The sequence below is a fragment of the Pipistrellus hanaki genome (genome assembly GCF_964339955.1).
Source record: "Pipistrellus hanaki genome assembly, chromosome: 2".
NCBI lineage: Eukaryota > Metazoa > Chordata > Mammalia > Chiroptera > Vespertilionidae > Pipistrellus > Pipistrellus hanaki.
The window spans coordinates 64,345,008-64,367,467 of record NC_140504.1 but is presented as its reverse complement, the minus strand read 5'-3'; the positions used below and the strand labels follow the sequence as shown (position 1 = coordinate 64,367,467).

The following is a 22,460-nucleotide window of genomic DNA, read 5'->3' as shown; positions in this document are numbered from 1 at the left end:
TTTTTTAAAACTTTATATTTAATTTTGAGATTTACTAGATAAAATATACTAGTAAGATCTGCAAATATTGTGGTGGACATTTTAATAATACTGTTAGTCAAATGGTACTAATATTTATTATTTAATGTATGTCAAAACAGATCTATGCTTTCCATGTATTATATCATTTAATTCTCACATAAACTATATGTGTCAGGTATAATTATTATTTTTGTTTTACAGATGAAAAAATGAAGGCATAAAGAGGTTAATTAACTATAAAAATTAAAGATTAGATGCTAGACCCAGATTTAATCCAGATAGTCTCTCAAGAGGCCACATGCTTAACTACTATGTGTTACTTCTTCCCCAATAAGGTTCTTTACATGAGATTATTTTTTTATTAGTATATCAAAGGCCATTAAAAGAAACATAGCTGATTTTAAAAAGAAACATTAGTAGATATTGAAAAAACATTTTCAATAGAAGCTATAACATACCTAAACAAAGTGTTAATTTTGAGAAGGTATGGAAGTGACAAGTCATGCATTTTAAAATGGCACTTAATAGTTTTAGATATCTTGTGGTATTTCAAGTGAGATAAAGAAAAGAAAAACTACTCCAGCTGCATAGATCAAAATAAAAATTTGGTTTGTTTAATTAAATTCTATTTATAAAAAGTTAGTACTCATGTGTGATCAATATAATGATCACTGTATTATTCATTAATTTATTAATTCATTCACTCTATACTAATAATTTATTAAATACCTACTAAAATCTTAACTCTGTTGATTGCCAGGTATGGAAAAGCCATAGAGCCTGTTTTCAACTAGCTACTAGTTAATGGAAAATGTGAAATATGTGAATTGCTGTGACAGGGGTGGGGGAAGCTTCTGAAAGAGCAGTGAGAAGTCAAGCTCACCTCAGCTAAGGATAGAGATAGAAAATTTTCTACAGAGATACTAGCCTGTTGCAAGCCTAGGAAGGAAGTATTCCAGATGGAGGAAATAATGATGCTGAGATATGTCCTTCGTGGTCCGCACAAATTGGCTTGCATCTAGTCAGATCACTATGCAAAATTTTGATCCTAACTGAAATGTTTTCAGAATTCCGTTATTTTAAAATTTTGGATATTCTTTTTTTATCTGTTTCTTGACTAGGTTTTAGATAACATGTGTTTTAGATAACATGTGTTTTTTTATACTTTTTATTTTTGTCATTAGGCTCTGGATTGCTAATGAACTTTATTACTAACTTCATTTGCATCAAATTATGTGATTCTGTCTATCAGTATTGATGTTATTGACAAAAGTAGTCTATGGGCACCTGGGTGTAAGGTGTGTATGACTGTTCCACATAATTATATCTCTCAACTTTTTCTTTAGCTGGTTATTAAAATCGAGTACCCAGTTACACAAATGTTTCTCATTTGATTATTCCTTACACAGTGGTCAAAGTAACCTTGGAAAAGAATTTTCTACCATGCTATGCACAGTTTCTACTGTCCCTATGCTGTACTCACATTTCTTTTTAATTTTACTGACCTCTAAGGTTCTCTTGACATTTGAAACAGCATCTTGCTCAATTTATCTTTATGGTATTAATTTTCAATTTCACAAGATGAATCACATTTTAAAGTCCTCTTTAGACTCTGTTAGATCTTTCCTGTTTGTTTTTTTTAAAATATATTTTATTAATTTTTTACAGAGAGGAAGGGAGAGAGAGATTGAGAGCTAGAAATGTTGATCAGAGAGAAACATTGACCAGCTACCTCCTGCACACCCCCTACCCGGGATGTGCCCGCAACCAATGTACATGCAATTGACCGGAATTGAACCTGGGACCTTTCAGTCCGCAGACCGACGCTCTACCACTGAGCCAAACCGGTTTCAGCTCTTTCCTGTCTTTTATAAGTTTGTCTTGCTTTCTCATTTTGTATCACTTCAAAGCTTATTGCATTGAGGAAGAACTCCTGTAAAGAGAAACAAATTCCTGGAGTATGGACCAGTTTGACTTCCACACACTCTAAGACATTCTGGCAGGTCAAAAACAAAGTTAGGGGCCATCAGCTGGAATGTTGAGTTAAAGCCTAAGTGGGTGAGAAAAGAGTAAAAATAAAGCAATAGCCTCTATGTACCCCTTTTCCAATATCATACCTACAGGAAACCTAAACATAAAAGCAGAAATGTATCCTCTCTTGAGGCAGAGCTCATATTTCCGGAAAATACCTTTATCAAAGCCCAATTATTTGGTTATTAGTTCCTCAGAATTTCTCTCCACTCACATCACAAGTAAGGTGACCTTTATTGTTATACTATCAGACAAAATGGTCCTACTGAATACTTTCTCAAGTAGGTTATCCAAGACATTTTTCTGGGGAATGTCAATCATATATTATTAAAAGGTAACTAATATTTATATAAGCTTAGAAGATACCAAACAATATCCCTTTGAGTATTCATTGTAGATTTTGCCATTTTAAAGGATGAGAAAAATGTCAGACCTGATGTCTATTTAACATTTTTTTTAAAAAAATATATTTTATTGATTTTTACAGAGAGGAAAGGAGAGAGATAGAGAGCTAGAAACGTCGATGAGTGAGAAACATCGACCAGCTGCCTCTTGCACACCCCCTACTGGGGAATGTGCCTGCAACCAACGTACATGCCCTTGACCGGAATCGAACCGGGGACCTTTCAGTCCGCAGACCGATGCTCTACCACTGAGCCAAACCGGTTTCGGCTATTTAACACTTTTTAAGTCAATATTTCCAAAATGTATTTTATTAAGGAGCCTTTCTGATGTGGTTTAACTGTTACCTTCTTGTGCAGAAGCATTCAGAAAATCTTGGATCCAACTCACTAACTCTCATTATCTTTTGCCTATTACAGATAGAATATGAAGGTTAAGTCTCATAGACAAGGGATCCTAAGGAGAAGCTGATTTTTCACATCCATTTCTTTTGATAGTGTGAAACCTATTCCTTGGCACAACTCTGATATCAGCTGTGGCTCTTGTCAGCAGCTTGTTTGAATATTGACAGCACTGCCTTTCTTCTTCTTCACTCCTCAGGACTTTCATAAAGTCTGGTAGGTCATGTACACAAAACACAGGACATTCTGAAAGTGCTAAGGTAGAGGGTCTGGGATGGGGCATTAATCTATGAATGGAAACTCTCAGCTAGCACAGGGAAGGATGAATGCCCCAGACACTCCTTTAGATAGAAAATCCTGAGGTGCAGTCTACATGATTCCTCAGAGGGTCCTCAGGGGGATTGAATTCATTTGCCCACCATCATAACCAGCTCAATAACTTATGCTTTATTGGGTTTCCTCCCATTCATTTCTCATGTTCACTTCTGCTTTCTGAGAATGCCTTTCAAATAAGCTGAATCCTCATTTCAGTCTTCTTTTAGGGAAAAGCAAATCAAGACAACCTTTTTTACTTTCCAAGTAGAAAAAAAAAAAAAAAAAAAGGAAAGGATTAATTTGACACTTGGAAGGATATGTATTCCTGGTTCATGGATTCTCACATGTTCATGTGTGTTTTGAGCTGATTCTTTTCTATGGACGAGGGTCTGATGGCTTCTTAGTCTTGTCACATGAAATAATTATAACAATATCAATTATTAATAAAGCAATTTTGAAAAAAAAACCTGTATAGTATGCTTAAAAATTATTTCATCCTCACATTCTCACCACTACCTATGTAGATTAATGTCCTCATTTTACAGGTTAAAAAAAATGATAAAAAAGAATAAGGGAAGTTGAATAATTTGCCAAGGATTATTTCACTGGTAATCAGAGCCAGGATTGGAACTCATGGCTTGTGTGATTTTTTTGGTCCAAGTTACAAGCCACTGTGCTCCACTACTTAAATTCATGTCAAGTGGCCATCAGAGGTTTTCACTTGAAGAGGCATCTGTAAAGTGAGGATAATGATGCTACTTACCTCACAGTGCCATTGGGGGTATCAAATATGATAAAGTATGTGAATCTAAAACAGTGTCTTTTACTCTCTATAAAAATGTTTGCTACCTTAACATCATCATAATTTTTTAAAAATATATTTTATTGATTTTGTCCAGAGAGGGAGAGAGAGTTAGAAACATCAATGAGAGTCATCCATCAGCTGCCTCTTGCACACCCCCTACTGGGGATGTGCCGCAACCAAGGTACATGCCCTTGACCGGAATCAAACCCGGGACCTTTCAGTCCCCATGCCGAAGCTCTATCCATTGAGCCAAACCGGTTTCAGCAGCCAAACCTGTTTCGGCGATCATCATCATTTTTAACCATACCAGAATTAGAGTCTTTGAGTAGATCCTCTACAGACTCTGGTGGATGAGGAAAGAGTGCCAGCATGTAGATGATTTCATGGAGCTGTTTCAAGAGCTAAGGCTAGTAGTGTCATATATCAGCCAGTAGTCAGTCACTGGGCACCATCTAACTGCAAAGGAAATTTGAAAGAGAGAGAGAGAATCTAGCCATGTGCTCAGGAGGAAATAAGTGAAGGAAGGTGATTTTAGAGCATTATCTCACATGTTATCATCATTATTTTATTAAAATTTAACATGTTAAAAATAAATTCTCCAGTCTGAAAAACATATCAGTCTCAACATGATCAAGTTCTGTCTCCCCCTGCTCAGAATTCTCTGGTGGATTTTTATCACACTTACAGTAAGTGACAAAGACCTCCTTTATCTGTTCCTGTCTACATCTTTGATGTCATCTCCTACCATACTCCTTCATGCCTTAGGACTATAAACTTGCTCTTTCCTCTTCTTGAAATGTTCTTCCTCGGTATCTTTGCATAAATCCCTTACACATTTCATTCAGGTCTGTCCCCTATACCATTTCCTCAAAGAGACCTTTTAAAATATTTCACTTAAAATATGCCTCAGTTATTCTCCAACCCCTTAATATATTTTTCTTCATAGCACTTAAAATGCCTAATAATACATTTTGTATTTATTCATTTACCATTTTATAATGGACTTTCCCCACTAGACTACGTTTCTGAGATTAAGACTCTCAATAATTCACTTCTGTATTCCTAACACTATGACAGTCTCTGGTGTGTAGGAATAGTTCACTGAATATTTGTTAAAAGGATGAATGACTCTTTGACTCTCTGCATTACCAACTCTATCTAGCTCTTTCCAGCCCTCCTGGTGATATGGGAACTGGCAAGCAGAATTCTTCCCTGGGTCTTGTCTCAAAGACCAGAGGCATTCAAACAAGGCAGGAGTTTATTGCAAACAAACACAGGCTCCCCTCAGAAGGGAGGCCCTGAAGCATTCTGCTCTTCCCCTCATATCTGCTAAAGTCCTGTTCTTTGCCTATCTGTGCGGGTTTCTGATTGGTTCCTGGGCTTTTTGCAACATTGTTCTCTTTCACTTCCAAGAAAAAAACATCCTGTTTTCTGCAAAATACATTGATTTCAGAGAGGAAGGGAGAGGGAGAGAGAGATAGAAACATCAATGATGAGAGAGAATCACTGATAAACTGACTCCTGCACGTCCCCCAGTGGGGATCAAGCCCACAACCAACCCCAGGATGTGCTCTTGACCAGAATTGAACCTAGGACCCTTCAGTCTGCAGGCTGATACTCTATATTAGGGGTGTCGAACTCAATCAGAGAAGGGGCCAAAATCTAAAATCCAGCCTAAATCGCGGGCCGAATGGTTTACTGAACAGTCATAAACTGACAATGTCATAAACTGACAGCGGAGTGCAGTGATGACAGCGCGGTGCGGGCCACATTGCAAGGCCTGGCGGGCTGGATTTGGCCCGCGGGCCTTGTGTTTGACACATGTGCTCTATATACTGAGCCAAACCTGCTAGGGCCAAAATATATTCTTTGTTTGTTTAGGCTAGCTCCACAATTCCTCCTCCTTCTACCCCTCACACTAACTATCTAATTCTACTCTAACTCCTTTCACTAAGGCTTATTTTCCTCTTCCAAGGATTACAATACTTTCTGTCTTCCCCACACTTCTTTTTATTTCTTTTACTTTTTATTTATTTCTCTTTTCATGTATTTATTTTTTGTTTCTGAGGCTCTTTAAACTGATGAGGATTTTGACAGTGCTTACAGTCCAACTGTCTACATGTCTGGATATGTTTGTTACACTCATATTAAATTAAAGAGAAATGCTATCCAGGGTTTCTATTCTGCCTGTGTTTTTTGTGATACCAGTTCAAAGTATTAATGCAATCTTACAAAGTTGGCCCTCCTTCCCTCCCTTTCTCCTTCTTTCCTTCTGGAATAGCCAATCAGAAATACTATCTGGAATAATCTGTTAGAAATGCCCTGTAAATGAACAGTCAACATATTTGAATTTCTTACAATGCATTCTCTATCATTATTTTTACATAAGAAGGAAACAAAGTGGGTGATATTGTTCATATGTGCATTACTGACACAAATGCTATGATGCATACCTATATATAGCCAACAGCAGCTGTTTAGAAGAATTTGACATTATGTTCCTATAATTCAAAGTATACAAAGAATCATGCATTAGATATTAATCTTTTACTCCTCCACACCAAACATGCTCTTCAGAGATAGCTCTGTTTAGAGAAGACATCCACATAACTCTAAGGATAGTTCTTTTAGCAATTTCTTCTGCTTCTGCAGAACCATGTTTCTACTAAATTCCTTTAGAAGAAGGAGAAATAAGAGCTTGATGCATTGCACTTTCTGGGCAATGACTAGAAATGACTGTTAGGTGAGTGCTGCCACTGTAATTTAACTCATCAGTTTTAATTTTGCCATTTATAAAATATAAAAACGTGAAAAATGTTTTCCAATTTGTATTTTAGTTCTTGGCCATAAATAACCCAGGTACGTACTAATAAACACCAGTTGAAAGGATACATTTAAGGACTATACACTGAATGTCCAGATTATTATGATTTCTAAATGCATAATAATCTGGCTAATATATATATTAGAGGACTGGATCATGAATTGGTGCATGGGTGGGGTCCAGCCAGCCTCTCCAGGGGTAGGGGACATGGGGAGTTGGCAGGCCTGCCTGCTGGTAGAACTCCTGGTTGAAGGGACAATTTGCATATTAGCCTTTTATTATATAAGATATACACTGAGTGGCCAGATTATTATGTGTTCAGAGATCATAATAATCTGGCCACTCAGTGTATGCTTCAATTACATTTTTATAATTAGATGCATTTTCGGCCTATTTTAAAAAATAAACCTTATCTCAGGATTATGAAATGACCTACGATGGACATTTTAGAAACAGCAATCAAAATTTACAATTCCAGATTTGTTTTAGCTCATAGCAGTCAATACTGCTTCCCAAATTCAGAAAATGTTCTGTACATATTCCAAGTGTTTCTTGCATTATCTCATCAGAAACTGATTTTAGCAATTCTGTTTCAATAGACATCAATAGAGATTTTCTTACCTTAAAGCAATTCTATGACAAATTGCAAAATAAGACTGATTGCATTGCAGAAGTAATTCCAAATAAGGTTATTTGCTTCGTATTCTCTCTTTCCATTATTCAGTTCCTATTGCAAACAAAAATCTGTAGGCTAAAATCAAAGGTAACATTAACATTTACCTAAATGCTATTATAAAAATGTCTTAAAACTTATGCTATTTCTATGTCCTCAACAAAAAAAGTCATTTGCAGCATAGTTAATAACAGACAAATGTTTACCAGGTCTGATCTAGAAACATCTTTCTGTTTTAGAGCTAGAATTTATATCAGAACAGATTCTTAACTCTTCAACCAAGCAAAAGAATTTCCACATGTAAAGAAACATCATTAGATATAAAGAAAACTAGTAGTATAGTAGCATATTAGCAGGTATTTAAGATAACTGCTGCTTTATTTTATTACTTTAAGAAGTACTGTCACTTGCCGAGACTGGTTTGGCTCAATGGATAGAGCGTCGGCTTGGGGACTGAAGGGACCCGGGTTCGATTCCGGTCAAGGGCATGTACCCTGGTTGTGGGCATATCCCCAGTAGGGCATGTGCAAGAGGCAGCTAATCGATGACTCTCTCTCATCCATGTTCCTAGCTTTCTATCTCTCTCCCTTCCTCTCTGTACAAAATCAATAAAATATATTTTAAAAAAAAGTACTGTCACTTAAAAAATATTAATGAAGAGTTTAAGAATATACCAACAATTGGAGGGGTGGGGAGGAAGGAGACATATGTACTACTATTTGTAGTACTTTAAACAATAAAAAAAATAAAGATATATATGTATATATATAACAACAAAGAGGCAGGATTGAAAAACTGATAAGGTACAAAGACCCCTGGGTGAATAAAGGTGTTGCTGAACAAAGAAAATAATATGGAAAGAAGGAAACATATTCACAGATTAGGAAAAAATAAAAAAAATATTTCCTTTTCCCTAATAAAATCAGTTCAGATTATTGGCAGATTGTATATATTTTCTGAGACTAGGAAAAACTTAAGAATGCAGATCAACAATGTAACTGAAATGGGAAAATTGAACTGGAACGTGTGGTATTCCTCTGGGCAGGATGGTTCCTGGGTTCTTGTCCCGTGGAGTTGAAGAACGGCGCCATGGAGAGAAGGTGGTATAGTTAAAAGATGAAACTTTATTGAGAACCAAGCACAGACTCCCATGTGGGGAAGGGGAGAGAGTTCCACTAAGTCCTTTTTTCCCATGGTTTTTTCCCAAACTGCAGTTCTTTGTGCCTTGACATCCCCTCTGATTGGTCACTATCCCCTCTGATTTGGTCACTGTAGCAACTTCAGAGCTCAAACTTCACACAAGGTACCCGAGGTTCTCTCCTTCTTCTCCCTTATTGTTTTCCTGTTCCCTTTGGCTTTCCTCTTCCCTCTCTGAATGAGGGGCTTCATTCCCTTTATCCTGTAAATGTATACCTTCTGCAGCTCCCAGCTCCTTTATTCTATGGAAGTGGATCTTTTGCAGCTCCTAGCTCCCTTATTTTATGGAAATATGCCTTCTGCAGCTCCCAGCTCCCTTATTCTATAGAAATAGACATTCTGCAGCTCTGTGCTTTTTCTATGGACACTTTATTTTCTAAAATTTCCTAAAATCTGCCTATTTTACCTCTAAAAATTCCTTTCATAACTGACAAAAGTCCTGGAATATGGCAAGAGATCCCTCACTCAAAAGTCTTTTTCAACAAGTGCTTCTCACGGTAGTGAAACAATACTTAACAAATCAGAGGTGATAAATTTTTAAATTAGTGTAACAGATTAATTTGAGGTGTAAATACTAAAAACATGCTAATAAAATGTATAATCTGGATCACCCAGCCAACAATAAGAAATAATATTATGCCTAAAACTAACTCAACATCTTCATCATAATACAACTGGTGGAGTGTCTACCATTTATAAAGCACTGAGTTAGACACTAGGTAAAGGTGACAAAGATGAATTAACTTGTAATTAGTAAAAAATCTTCTAAGTTAACTAATTTAGGAATCCACATACTGGAAGTCATTATGAATTCTAGCAAATGAGTGATTCCATTGCTTTCCAACATTTATGTTCAAATTACCCAAATAAATATTGATAAAAATATTTATAGAAATGTGAATATTTTGTTTGCAGATCATTCCTAAGGGAAACACACACACACAAAAAAAAAAACAACAACAACAACAACAAAAAAAAACACCTCTATTATCTTGCAATTTGTTTCTAAAGCTCATCTAGGGGAAGGCATGCCCATTTTTTAAAGACTAATTATCAGCAGGGAAAGTAGAATATGACATGGTTAGGTTGAATCAACACTTATTAAATATTTAATAACTTCAGGCTAGACAGCAGTGAAAGAGCCATCTACACACTTTACATAATAATTGTAATATCTGGGAAAGATGTTGAGTGCATTGGCAGGGAAGCAGCAAAAACCATAGAAGTTATGCCATTAAAGAACTGCTACTGAATTTATCACAGAGAAACACTATGGGAATCAGTGTAGCTCAAATAAACCTATGCTGTAATTCAAGTTTTGTTTTCTAGGGTTCCTTATACCTGAGAATATTAACTTGAATTAAAAAATATATCAGTCCAGAAGGTGAAGGGTAAGCAAGGCAAGGAAACCATCATTTATCCTCTAGTGACTGTTAGAGTTAAAAACCACTTGTGGTTCTGGTTCTCCAGTGGTTGTTCCTTTCTCTTTTTCTAATCTGCCCTTTTTCTGGATTCCCCATAAACTTTGTGGGGCATCTGTTTTCACACTTTTCTTCTCATGACATATTTCTTTTGTAGAATCTCATTTACTCTTCCATTCTTTTTTAAAAATAAAAATCAATTTGCTCCCCCCCCCGAGATTAAAAGCAACCAATGGCCGGGACCGGTTTGGCTCAGTGGACAGAGCGTCGGCCTGCGGATTAAAAGGTCCCAGGTTCGATTCCGGTCAAGGGCATGTACCTTGGTTGCAGGCACTTTCCCTATAGGGGGTGTGCAAGAGGCAGCTGATCGATGTTTCTCACTCATCGACGTTTCTAGCTCTCTATCTCTCTCCCTTCCTCTCTGTAAAAAAATCAATAAAATATATATTTAAAAAAAAATAAAAGCAACCAATGTTTTGAATAAAAACAAATTATGCAGATCTGATCTGACCTGTAAAGTAGAAAATTAACTTCTTTCTGAAATTCTATTCCTTGAGTTTGATGTTTATTCATCACTTGTTGACTGATGATTTATACACCCAGCACTGTTTCTTGACTGAGTTTTAGCTATGCATTAAAATGTTAGAACTGGATTTCTGACAGATTACATGAAAGTCAAAATATCCCAAACTGAATTTAGCATATTTTGCTCCAATCATCCTAATAAAATGCCAGTTTATATTGGTGTTTATACTTCTTCAACTTTCCATGTACTATTAATTATTTAGTAAGACATAGTACAGTTTACCTCTTGAATATCTCCTGGATACATTTCTGCTCTCTATCTTCATTGCCATTGCCATTGCTTTAATTCAATTACTTACTTTTTTTTTAAACCTGATTTCCTTGCTCCTTTCTCCCCATCTCCCCGAATCCCAATTCATCCTGTACCATGGCTAAAGTGATCTAGTTTAAGTTACTCAGAACATAGGACACCCTCCACAATTTAGTTCAACATCTCTTATACACTTCCACTTCTTGACTTAAAGCTTCGATAATTAAACTGCATAATCTTCCCTGCTCTCTGCATTGGCCCTCCCTTTCAAAAACATTTGATATTTTATACCTTGATGCTGCTTTCTTACATTGTTTCTCCTTTCTGGGCAGCCCTGACCCCATCCACTTGATAATCTTACTCCTCAGCCTTGAGGCTTTTACTTTTTTCTAAGGACTAAATGTGCATTGACTTCCCCCAGAAATCCCTTCCTGACCTGTTTCTGCTGGACTTGGCATTGTGCCTCTGCAGTTCTTCCTCTCCACAATGGACACTCCTTGACAACCAGGACCATTCCTTCTCACCAGGGCTTTTCTAGTGCTCCACAGAATCTGTAAAGCAACTGATCAGCAAATGTTGGAACAGTGAGTGCAGAAGGGGATAAATTGAAGCAACCAACAAAGGAACAGACAAAATTAATCAATTATGGAATCCAACTCTTTTACTTCTTTGCTTACCATTTTGATGAGTGGTTTCACACTTCTAGGGTAATGATCTGCAGTTTTACAAACATGGCTTTAACTGTCCTCCAGCTTCTACTTAAGTGCTGGACATTGTTAACGAAAAAAACAACAACATTGAAACCTGTAAATAATTTTAGTGAGTTTATTTGAGCCAAACATATGCTGGGAAACAGAACCTCAATAAATTGAGATAATGCTCTGAAGAATGGCGGTTACATTTCTACAATATTTATACAGCAATCAAAGGAGGGACATAGGTGGGTTACATGAAATTCATTGGTGATGGATTAAGGAGGTGGGATAAAGCAAAGTGGTGGGAAACCCCTAGGATTGGATAAAAAGTAAAATGATGGACAAGTGCAGGAACAATTAACATGATAAAGAAGGAATTTGAGGCATCTGTCCTAGCACACACCACATTTGGTTGTGCCCCAGGGGCTCCGGAAAAAGGGAAGTTACAAGTTAACCAGACATCTCACAGATATGTTATTTTAGAGGCAAAAAGGCAAATGGGCTCAGTAAAGAAGATCTAAGTTGATCTTTGTCAGGGAAAATATCAGCCTAGGACATGACTACCCACTATAACCTGTTTGTAGTTTAAATATTTAATTTCCAAACCATCTTTTGTGGTTATCTTAGGTCTCTGAGTTTGTAAGACTGCCACGCAGGCCTCCCCTGAGCTTGTCAGGTTAGCATGTGGCTCCTTTCATTCACAACATCTACCATTTGGATGTTCGACTTTTATCTTCCCTGCAAGGGCATTCGCCATCCTACCATTTTGATTCTTTAATCTGACTTTTCTATGTTACTATCTGTCCTTTGGTAATCTAATCAATTATAAGAATGATATATTCTTTTCTTGTGGTATTTTTTTTCTGAAACTACTTCTTTCTTTTTTTTATTTTTTTTAAATATATTTTATTGATTTTTTTACAGAGAGGAAGGGAGAGAGATAGAGAGTTAGAAACATCAATGAGAGAGAAACATTGACCAGCTGCCTCTTGCACACCCCCTACTGGGGATGTGCCCGCAACCAATGTACATGCCCTTGACCAGAATCAAACCTGGGACCTTTCAGTCTGCAGACCTACGCTCTAACACTGAGCCAAACTGGTTTCGGCTACTTCTTTCTTTTAAATTTCTTCATTATCATTACACTTTAAATTTCCATAGCTTTGTTCTTAAGTAGCAGACTATTGTAATTGAACTCTTTTGTATTATACATATTGATTAATATTCTGTATGAGGGGAAAAGTTTTGACCTCGCTTTAGTAAACAGACTTATTGTACAATAAATATTAGCAAATGATTTAATGCGGATCAAGTTAAAACTATACTTCAGAAGGGGGAGAAAATTCACATTTGAAAGTATTAAAACTCCTATAACAGCTTTAGCTAAATTCAAGACTAAACCAGAAGTCCAAAATAGAAGTCCTTTCAGCCCAGTTATTATCTTTTGCTGATGCTTCCTCTGTGGTTACTCTGTCTATGGGAGGGGATTCTAAAGCTAGACAGACTATTTGCTTTTTAATAGCAAGTTATCCAGACCACCAATTGCTTGATGATGCTGTGGCTCTGAATACAGTGTAGGGTATTAGATTAATGGCTTTCGCTTTAACCAGCAAGAACAGGAGAGTTAGGAAATAAAAAACAGGATCCCTGTTTTCTCCATTTCAGAATTCTTTGTTCCCTGAACCACAGAGAGGATTAGTTTGAATAGTGCTGTGTAAAAAGGACTCAGTCTTATAGATACCATAACCTTTTATCACTCTGGTAAGGGAGGATTCATTTTAATAAGACATGGTATTAACTGTATTTGCTTTTTTAAGGATTTTTATATAGATTAATAATCCTGGACTCTTTTTCTGGTTTTCTTTTTGTGTGTGTGTGACTGATAGTGGGATTAGCACAAAAAGGAGGTAATGGCGGCAGGGGTGGAGGGGATTTTGAAGGTGCAGCTTTGATACATATCGGAGCTTTGGGACTCACAGGAAGACACTGTCCCAGATCCTTTGTTCTGAAATCTCCATGATCAGGGCCCATCAGGGAAGTCTCAGTGGTTTTTAGTTTCTGCCTAATGGAAAAGAAACAGAAAAGATCTCTGGTAGCATTCTGCTATTAAGTTGTCTTATCAGTGGATCTGCAGTCTCACACACAGAAATGAATGGACACAAAAGCAGTTTCCCTAGTTGGGATTCTGTATCCCCATCCTCAGAGGCTACAGCCACCACTTCTCCTCTCTGCATTCACAACCACTGTTTCTGCTTAGTGTTTAATTTCCCTTAGGCAAACACTTTTACTGAGCACCAGGCATTGTATTAGGTGTGGAAGGGGAATAGCAGATGAATAGAAAGCCTGGCCTCTGCCCTTGTTCTCATCACCTTAAAAATACAATTGTATCTCAGAAGTGATTTACTTGTTTGGTAGCCTAGAATAGAAACCAGCCACCCAAAATACACCTGCAGGCACCACTAAGTTAAAAGACCCTAAATATAGCAAGTTACAGGAAATATCAATAGGATCAGGTTAGAGCATAATGTAGATGGAAAGGGACTATAATAACATGGATGCCAAATAACTATGGTGAAGATGCTCTCATGTGGATCTTCCCAGATGGCTTTAGTTTTTAGTGCTACTTGGAGTGACAACAGGCACACAGTGCTTCTCTCTGCAACCAGATGCACATGCTGCAAAGATATCCGATTGACTTGATTAGCCTCTGACATTTAATAATGAACAGTTTCAGAACATTTTTTGCTTACTTTAAATTTAGATAAACTGTGACTATCAAAATTGAAATGAATGAAGCCTGTTTCATTCTTTTGTCTTCTCTAGTGATAATTTGCATAAATCACCATTTTCTCAAAAAAAAAACATGGATGATACATATGCAAATATTTTTTCTGCTTCTAATTTATAAAACATACAAAACCACCATCTTTATTTTAGAAACACAGAATCTGAGACATTGAACTGGTGTATTGACTTCAAAAGGCCAGGAAACCAGTGAAGCAGGAATTTTAGGGGGATATAGGCAGGTTTAGGGATTTTTTAGAATTGGAATACATGAAAAAAACACAGGGCCACAGACTGGGAGAAGATACCTTTCCATAACACAAGGAAGCCAGGTGCAGTTACATCTTCATAAAACAAGGGAGCAGGGCCAGGTATATTTCATAAGACAAGGGAACTGGTAGTAGCCAAGAAAGGTCTATATTTACAAAATAAAGAGAAGGAAGCCCTTCATTCAGAAGGAGAAGAAGAAAGCCCAAAGGGAATAGGAAAACAATAAGGAAGGAGGGAGGAGAACCTCAGACATCCCATGTGAGGTTCAACCTTTGAGCCCAGGAGTTACCATGGTAACCAGTCTAAGGGAATAGTGACCAATCAGAGGGGATATCAAAGCACCAGGATCTGCAGCCCATATAAGCCATAGGGAAAGGGAACCCAGAGGGACCCTTATCCCCCTCCCTACATTAGAGTCCATCTGTAGGACTCTTTCCTCTCCCTATGTGGGAGTCTGCACTTGTTCTTCAATAAATCTCACCTTTGCTATACCACTTTCTGTCCATAGATTCATTCTTCAATTCCAGCAGACAAAGAATCCGGGTTCTAGTCTAAAAAATCTGTATCACCAGGACTAGAATTCCTAATTTTAGAACCAGAATCTACATTGGAGGCAGAAATAGATTGTCGAAAAAAGATACTTTTGCTACAGTTCTTTGGTCTTAATCAACTTATTTGCTCCAGCTAGAATTTAACATGCTCAAGAAATCTCAGAACAAAGTGTCTGTCCTTGGCAAGGGAGAGAGGGGGCATGGGCTCTCCCCTTTTTATTTGGCATAGGTGGTTTGATAGGAAGGAATTTTTCGAGTAAGAGGAAATCTTTGACTAATGGTACTTACTTTCCAAATTCATTGCATTGGGAAGACAACATAAAACATCACTGCTTTCTACCAAACCCATCTTTAAACTGCTAATGATTTGGAGTTTAGGTATTTTAAATTTTGCATTTTCATATGCTTTAATGTTAATTAAAGACACACAAGTTAAAAATTAACTGTATTTCCAAGATGCTGCAACACTTTTGTAAATTTCATGAATTGTTTACCCTTTTCCCTTTCATACTTCCAAATAGTTTGCAAATAACTAAGAAATTCACTGTGACAGTTTTAAGCAGCCTGCTGTTGATGCAGTGTCTAACATATTTTTACACTCATGGAGTTTTCCAACACATACATTGCTATTGTGTTTCAGCATTTCAGCATAACTCAAGTTTCAACCACCTGCATTAGAAACAAATGATGCAAATTATTTTTTTGGCAACTGCCACTGTTTTTTGGCTTCAATTTAAGAGGAACCTTGCAGTTTTTTACCAATAGCGAAGGAGGAATAATTATATCTTAAAACAACAACAAACCAACATAGATTCTTAGGCCTGAGAAGGACTTCAAACCTAGTCAACCCCCCTGTTCCCAAGAAGAATCACCTCCAGTTCAGGTAGACATTCATTTGCATATCATGGCATCAGCTCTTTCACCAGTAGGGCCTCATCTCTTAAATTATGTACCATCTATAAAGGTATTTTTTTAAAAGTTAAAATAGCTGTGAGATAAAGTAAGATTTAATGGAAAGAGAATAGAGTCTTGAATCCAAAGGACTTAATTTTATGTTCCAACTTAATTTTTTTTTCTTTTAGAGAGAGAGGAAGGAAGAGAGGGATAGAGAAACAGAAAAAATTGATGAGAAACACCAATTGGCTGCCTCCTGTACATCCTCTACTGGGGATTGAGCCTACAACCCAGGCATTTCTGACTGAAACTGATCCAGTGACCTCTTGGTTAATGGGTTGATGCTCAACCACGGAGCCACACTGGCTGGGATCCAACTCCATCTTTGACCCTATGTACAACTTGTAATAATTTTTAAAATCATTCTGAAGCTCATTTTCTTCATCGATAAATTGGGCATAATAACAACTTCATAAGTTATTGTAATGTTTAAATGATATAACCTATGTTAATTTCTAGCATAGTATTTAGCAACATAGATGAATGTTTTCTTTAATCCTCAAGCAGGATGAGAAAGAAGTTATCTGTACTTCAAAGAAGAATCTGAAAATAAGAGTGATGATGTGATTTCTTCAAGTCCTATTCTAAGTAAATAGGAATAACCAAGATGATCAAATAACCTCTTAGTTATTTGAACCCTGAGAAAGAAGACATCTACTAAGAAGAGCTGGTGGCTAACTGGGCTCAATTTTTTAAAAAATAATCTAGCAGCCATTTCTATATAGGGGCCTCTCATACAAACTGCACTTCAGGGAGAGGCCTGCACTGAACTTCCGCCTCTGAACTGAATTGTACTATATTTCTGCTACTTGAGCCAGTCTTTATAAAGGAGTTCCTAGACTTCAATTTCAGCCAATAGGACTGAGGCTTTTCCCATCTAGTCATAGTTGTACAGCTTCAAACAATCTGGACAGCTCCAAACAATCAGTGCAGCTCCATTTTAACCAACCAGGACAGTATCTTTTGGACCAATTATACTGTGAGGATTTTGAGTCCTCATTTGCATGAGGACAGATCAATCAGAGACAAGGGGCAGGGTCTTCTGTGTATATATAAGCCAGCTCCCCTTTAGCTATTAAAGCACATTTTCCTTTCCATGGAAATATAAAGGTTGCACCCCCATGGCTGAGCTGAAACACCAAAGATGTCTCACTGGAGCCCAGCAGAGCAGACCAGCACAGCACAAAACAGACTAGCTTATAGAGCAAAGAAGAGCAGGACCAGCATGAGCAGTTAATGTTGATGGTTGTCCTGGATTAACCCATGATTTTGTGCATTTGGGATTCTCAAAATAAGTCCACTTTTCATCTCCAGTCACAATTAGATGCAAAAAAAGACTTTATTTCATACTGTCGAAGCAACATTTTACTAATGAATTTTTGGTTTTCCGTTTGTATTACATTCAGTTGATGTGGCACCTATTTTCCTTCCTTTAAAATCTTTCACATTGCTTGTAAATTATTAGGAATTGTTTGCTGAGCAACATTTAATCTTTCTGCAAGTTGTTTTTGAGTTTGACATGCATCTTCATCCAATAATGCTTGTAATTGTTGGTCTTCAAACTTTTTCGGTTGACCTGGACAATCTTTGTCTTTCACATAAAAATCATCACTTTTAAAGCATTTAAACCAGCATTCACAAGTATCTTGAGATGGAGCATGTTCACCATAAGCTTCCTAAGTGTATGATAACTTTTTCTTCAAAATAAAGTAATAAATAAAACTTCCTGCAAATGCTCTTTTTTTTTTTCTTGGCATGAAATTCGACATTTTTAAGTGTAAAAATATCTATGATGTTAATATCTTCAGCAAATTTGACATATGAAGTTTTGAAGCTTGCTGTCAATTCAACAAAATAGCATACATATCAAATTGCATATATATCAACACATGTGTAACTCCATTTATTGAAAAAAATCTGCATTATTAACTGGTACAACTAATATTTATTTAAAACACTTTGTATTCTCTTGATCTTAAATCTGTGTTTGTGTGTGTGTGTGTGTGTGTGTATGTATCATACATAATTTTTTAACTACTCTCTTTCTGTATGTAGTTTTTCTTTCTTCCTTCCTCTTTCTCTCCTTACTTTTTGTGGTAGCTTTTGTTTGGTATTCCTTTGGCTTCTTCTTTTTACCATGAAAACATTCTTTAAATAACAGTTTATCTTGATCTGTCTATTCATATTTCAGAGCCATCTAAAAACTCATTAGAAACTGAATGCCTTCATGGGAGAGTGGACTTGTTAGTTGGCAGATTAGTTAACTCAATAGGGAGCAGGAAGAGTGCCAGCCTTTTTATTTAAATTTGTTTTATTTGTCAATTATAATTTACAACCAAAATTATCTGTCTGAGTTTTGGATGTATTGCATAGTGGTTAGACAATCATGTACTTTATAGACTGGTGCCTCCAATATTTCAAGGTGGATACTTGAAATACTGGGGAGAGCCAGGCATTTAATTGATGAACCACACAATTTTATAAGGACTTCTTGTCTCGTGTTATAGGCTTATACACAAAAAGTTCCCTTTTCCAGCTTCTTGTGACAGGATGGAAAGAGAAAATCCTTATATCCAATTTCTAGGCAAGAGTAGGAGGGGGATATTGGGAGTGTGCAGTAGGGAGACTTCATCCCATTTCATTTTCACTGCTGAACATCCTTCTACTCTCCACTGTGCCCCTGTCACAACGTCTACAGCCTTTCAGAGAACAGACAGCTGTTGCCCTGCTAGTGAGGGGGATATCGGGAATAATCTCTTCTCACGGGCATGGAGAAGGGGACCTGCAAGATTCCAACTGCCTTGTATACAGTTTTCCAGCTCATCTTTTCAGTCTTTGCCCACCCTATTTCCTTGGTACCTCCGAAGTTAAATCTCTCAAAGGCTTTATGTCGGATTGCCTCACTGTTCCACAGTTCACAAGCAGGCACTTGGATTGTTACTTTACCCAAGCAAATCAGTTTTATCTTCTCCAGATATTTATCGAAACTTTTTTGTTATCTCCTTTTTTGTGTTATTTGCCTTGGGGGTTAATAACAATTTTTATTTTCTGCTATATCATTTGTGCCTTTTACTGCTGACAGCTCACTCAGAGGATAGCAGTGTCAGCCTTTTCCTTCTTCTTATTGTTTTCTTGTAATGATATGTTTTCATAGAAATAGCATTTTTATGCATCCTATTCAAATTTCCAAAGCATTTACAAAATGTCTTTGGCTCTTGCATTTCACAGGTGATCTCTAATTTTGGCATGTTAGTGTGATGCTAATCATACTTCCTCTTGCACTGCAAAATTTTTGAGGACCCTATATTGTTGTTAGTTCTTCTGTGTTTAGTCTAGCAGCATTCTGTAGGGTGATGCTTGAAATCTTTCCCACACTTTATCCTATCAGGCTTATTTGCATAGTTCTCTACAGCCTTGCTCACTCAGTCCTTGCTGCCGGGCTGTATTGGGATCTTCAGACACTTCTTACTATGAAGCCTTTGTACTCTTATAGAGGAAGTCCCTGAAGACCATGGCTTCCAGCACTTTTCCTGAGTTTCTCTCTTTTCCTTCTCTCTCTTTTTTATTTTATTTTATACTTTTTCTCCCTCTCCGTTTTCTCCTGGGATCATTTACAGAATTGGCAGCCCTCCCACTACTCACTACCTGCCAGAGAGCTTTCAGGGATTTGCTGTTTCTTTCTGGCTTGAATTGAAGTAGGTGTTCATTGGTGTGTTTGGGTTATCAGACTGACCTTGGAGGCCTGTCAGACAGTTCTTACACAAAATCACAGATGGCTCACTTTTTCCAATTTTAAGATTTGTACAGCTATTGCCTTTCTGTGTGCTCAGAGGGAAGAGAGAAATGGTGAGGTAGATTCTGTTTCCCTAGTGATGAGCATGATACTAGCGGACCAATGATAGCAGTTACATACTATAAAACTTTATAGGTAGGGGGATTTCCAAGGAATGTTGGCAATAGTAATTTTCTGCTTAATTTTTTATGTTATTTCAAAATTTGGCCATTATTACATACTAAATATTTTTAGGGTGAACTAAGGAGATCCCTTAAAGTCTTTTACAAGACATCATTTAAAATGGTAACTTCATATAATTTTATTTAAATTTAAAACAATAATATTATGTACAACATTTTCAGTTTATTCACCAAGTATGGTAAACTCTAATAAGAAGTCAGATTTTAGAGATGGTTCCTATTACACTAATGATTGGGTGGTATTGCTTACTGTGTTTCAAAAAGGACAAAAACAATATTTTTTGATTACTTGTCTAAATGTCATGCAAAACTCTTGGGTTCATTTGAGATAACCTCACCACTGACAATGATTTTTTTTTCTTCATTTTGTGCCAATGAATTTTAATTCAAATTTCTTTTCATCAAAACTTATTTAATATAACAGCAATTCATATACTCAACAAGTATATTTTAAATGATGACTATGTAACCCATATATTTCAATGTTATAAAAAGAAAACTCAGTATCTAGGTAATTTTGTGGATAAAAGGAGAAAGGGGGTAGATATCGCAAAACATTATAGTTTTATTTTAAATTCCAATAGGGTCGATTTGAGTATACTTTTTTAGCTAGCTAAGGTTGTAGCTACTAGTACAGGCAAAAAATTAAAATTAAAATAGAGGGCACATTATGCCTCATAAAAATGTAAACAAGTAATACCTAATAGGAAAGCTTTATCATACAAAGTATCTTTCATTGACCTGTGTTAGAATAATAATACCAGTATTATGGTGCAGTAGCTAAGAGCAGACAATGCTTTAATGTAATATTTAATAAGTTGTTCAAGGTGTGTTTGATTCTCACTTTATTTCTTTGCAAAGTGCACAATCATAGGTTTTTTAGTGAGGATTAAAATATGGGATAAGTTTTGGTAAATTTTATGTAGATTTCATTAGATTCTATGATTTAATACTCTGAAAAAATATTCTTTTATGGATCTGGATTTGTGAATCTAATCATTGTGTCTTCCTTTAACACCAGTTTGGTTGCCCAATGATGTCTGGTCTTACCTGCTCCTACTTGCTCACTGGAACTAATAAAGAAAATGATGTTGCTTTGATTAGACAGCAGTGAGCTTTATATCCCTAATTCCTGGAATACAAAATATGTTTTGAATTAATTAATAGCAAAAATTAAAACAGCATTTTTAATTTATTAGAACCACTTAATTTTAAGCTGCACAATGTCTGCATAAGGACTGCAAGTTATCCCCAAACCTCACTTTGTCAGTATTAAATATAGATAAAGGCTCTTGATATAGATAATTTTTCTTGCAATTACAGGTTGGGAATGTATCCTCTATTCTTCACATAGAAAGAAAATTTAGACATTTTTTTTCATGAAAAGATTACCTCTGCTTTTCTTTAAAAATCAGCAATGGAGAGTTCTTGTACTTCAAGGCACTGGGCCCATTAAGGGATTTAAGAACTATGTTACTTTCTGTCTCATAAAGCTTATGAGACATTTCAAGAAATAAACTGTAGAACTAAAATGTTTTCAGTGTATTAATTAAATAGTACACATAAAATCTACAGGTATAAGAGTTAGAGTTGTATAAAGAAGATTGCATAAAGAAATTGAAACTTGATTTGGACTTTGAAGGAAGAATTGTATACACTGTATTTTAATACAAGGAAGAGTCGGAAGAGGAGGAGAGAGTTAACAAAACAGAGGAGATAGGAATAAGCATCACACATTGAGAGTTCTTGAAGTTATAAATTTGCTTTCTATTTAAAGTGGGCATTTGTTTCTTCTAACATGAAGTTTGTTAGTGGTGAAATTATTTTAATTTAGTGTCATTTCTAAAAAATAATATGAATATATTGCCACTTAAAAAAAATGTTAGGTAGGAAAAACTTGGTAACTCATGTCAGGTATAGCCAGGTGCTCAGTAATGTATTTTCCCTCCAGGTTTTCCTTCCTATTTTTGGATTAGGCTGCATTTATGACTCTTTTCCCTTGCAGTTTTTAATTGGAAACCCAGTTTTTACAGCAAAGTAAAACTAGGGGCAATTCTGGCGAGGGGAGTTTGTTACAGGTTGGGTTCTCTAGCTTCTGACGTGAGGATGAGCGATACCCCGGAAGGAGGTGAAACCTCAGTGGAGACAGTTTTCCTCCAGCTGAGGACAGTTTTAAGAGATGCTGAGATATCTGAGCTATTAGCACTCTTCCAGTTTCTGGAGGAGTAAGTGTTTTAGGTCCTGAAGCGGGATCTGGCCAGCCTATCAAAACATCTACCACAGGAGGTAAAACCATTTGGTGGAGA

The 22,460-nt window shown here is 36.5% G+C and overlaps 1 long non-coding RNA gene across 1 annotated transcript in view; it reads left to right on the top strand.

Annotated features, from left to right (window-relative positions):
- The window catches only part of LOC311617601, a 1,043,820-nt gene that overhangs the window by 398,123 nt on the left and 623,237 nt on the right, over positions 1-22,460 (top strand). The gene's annotated exons all lie outside the window — the stretch shown is intronic.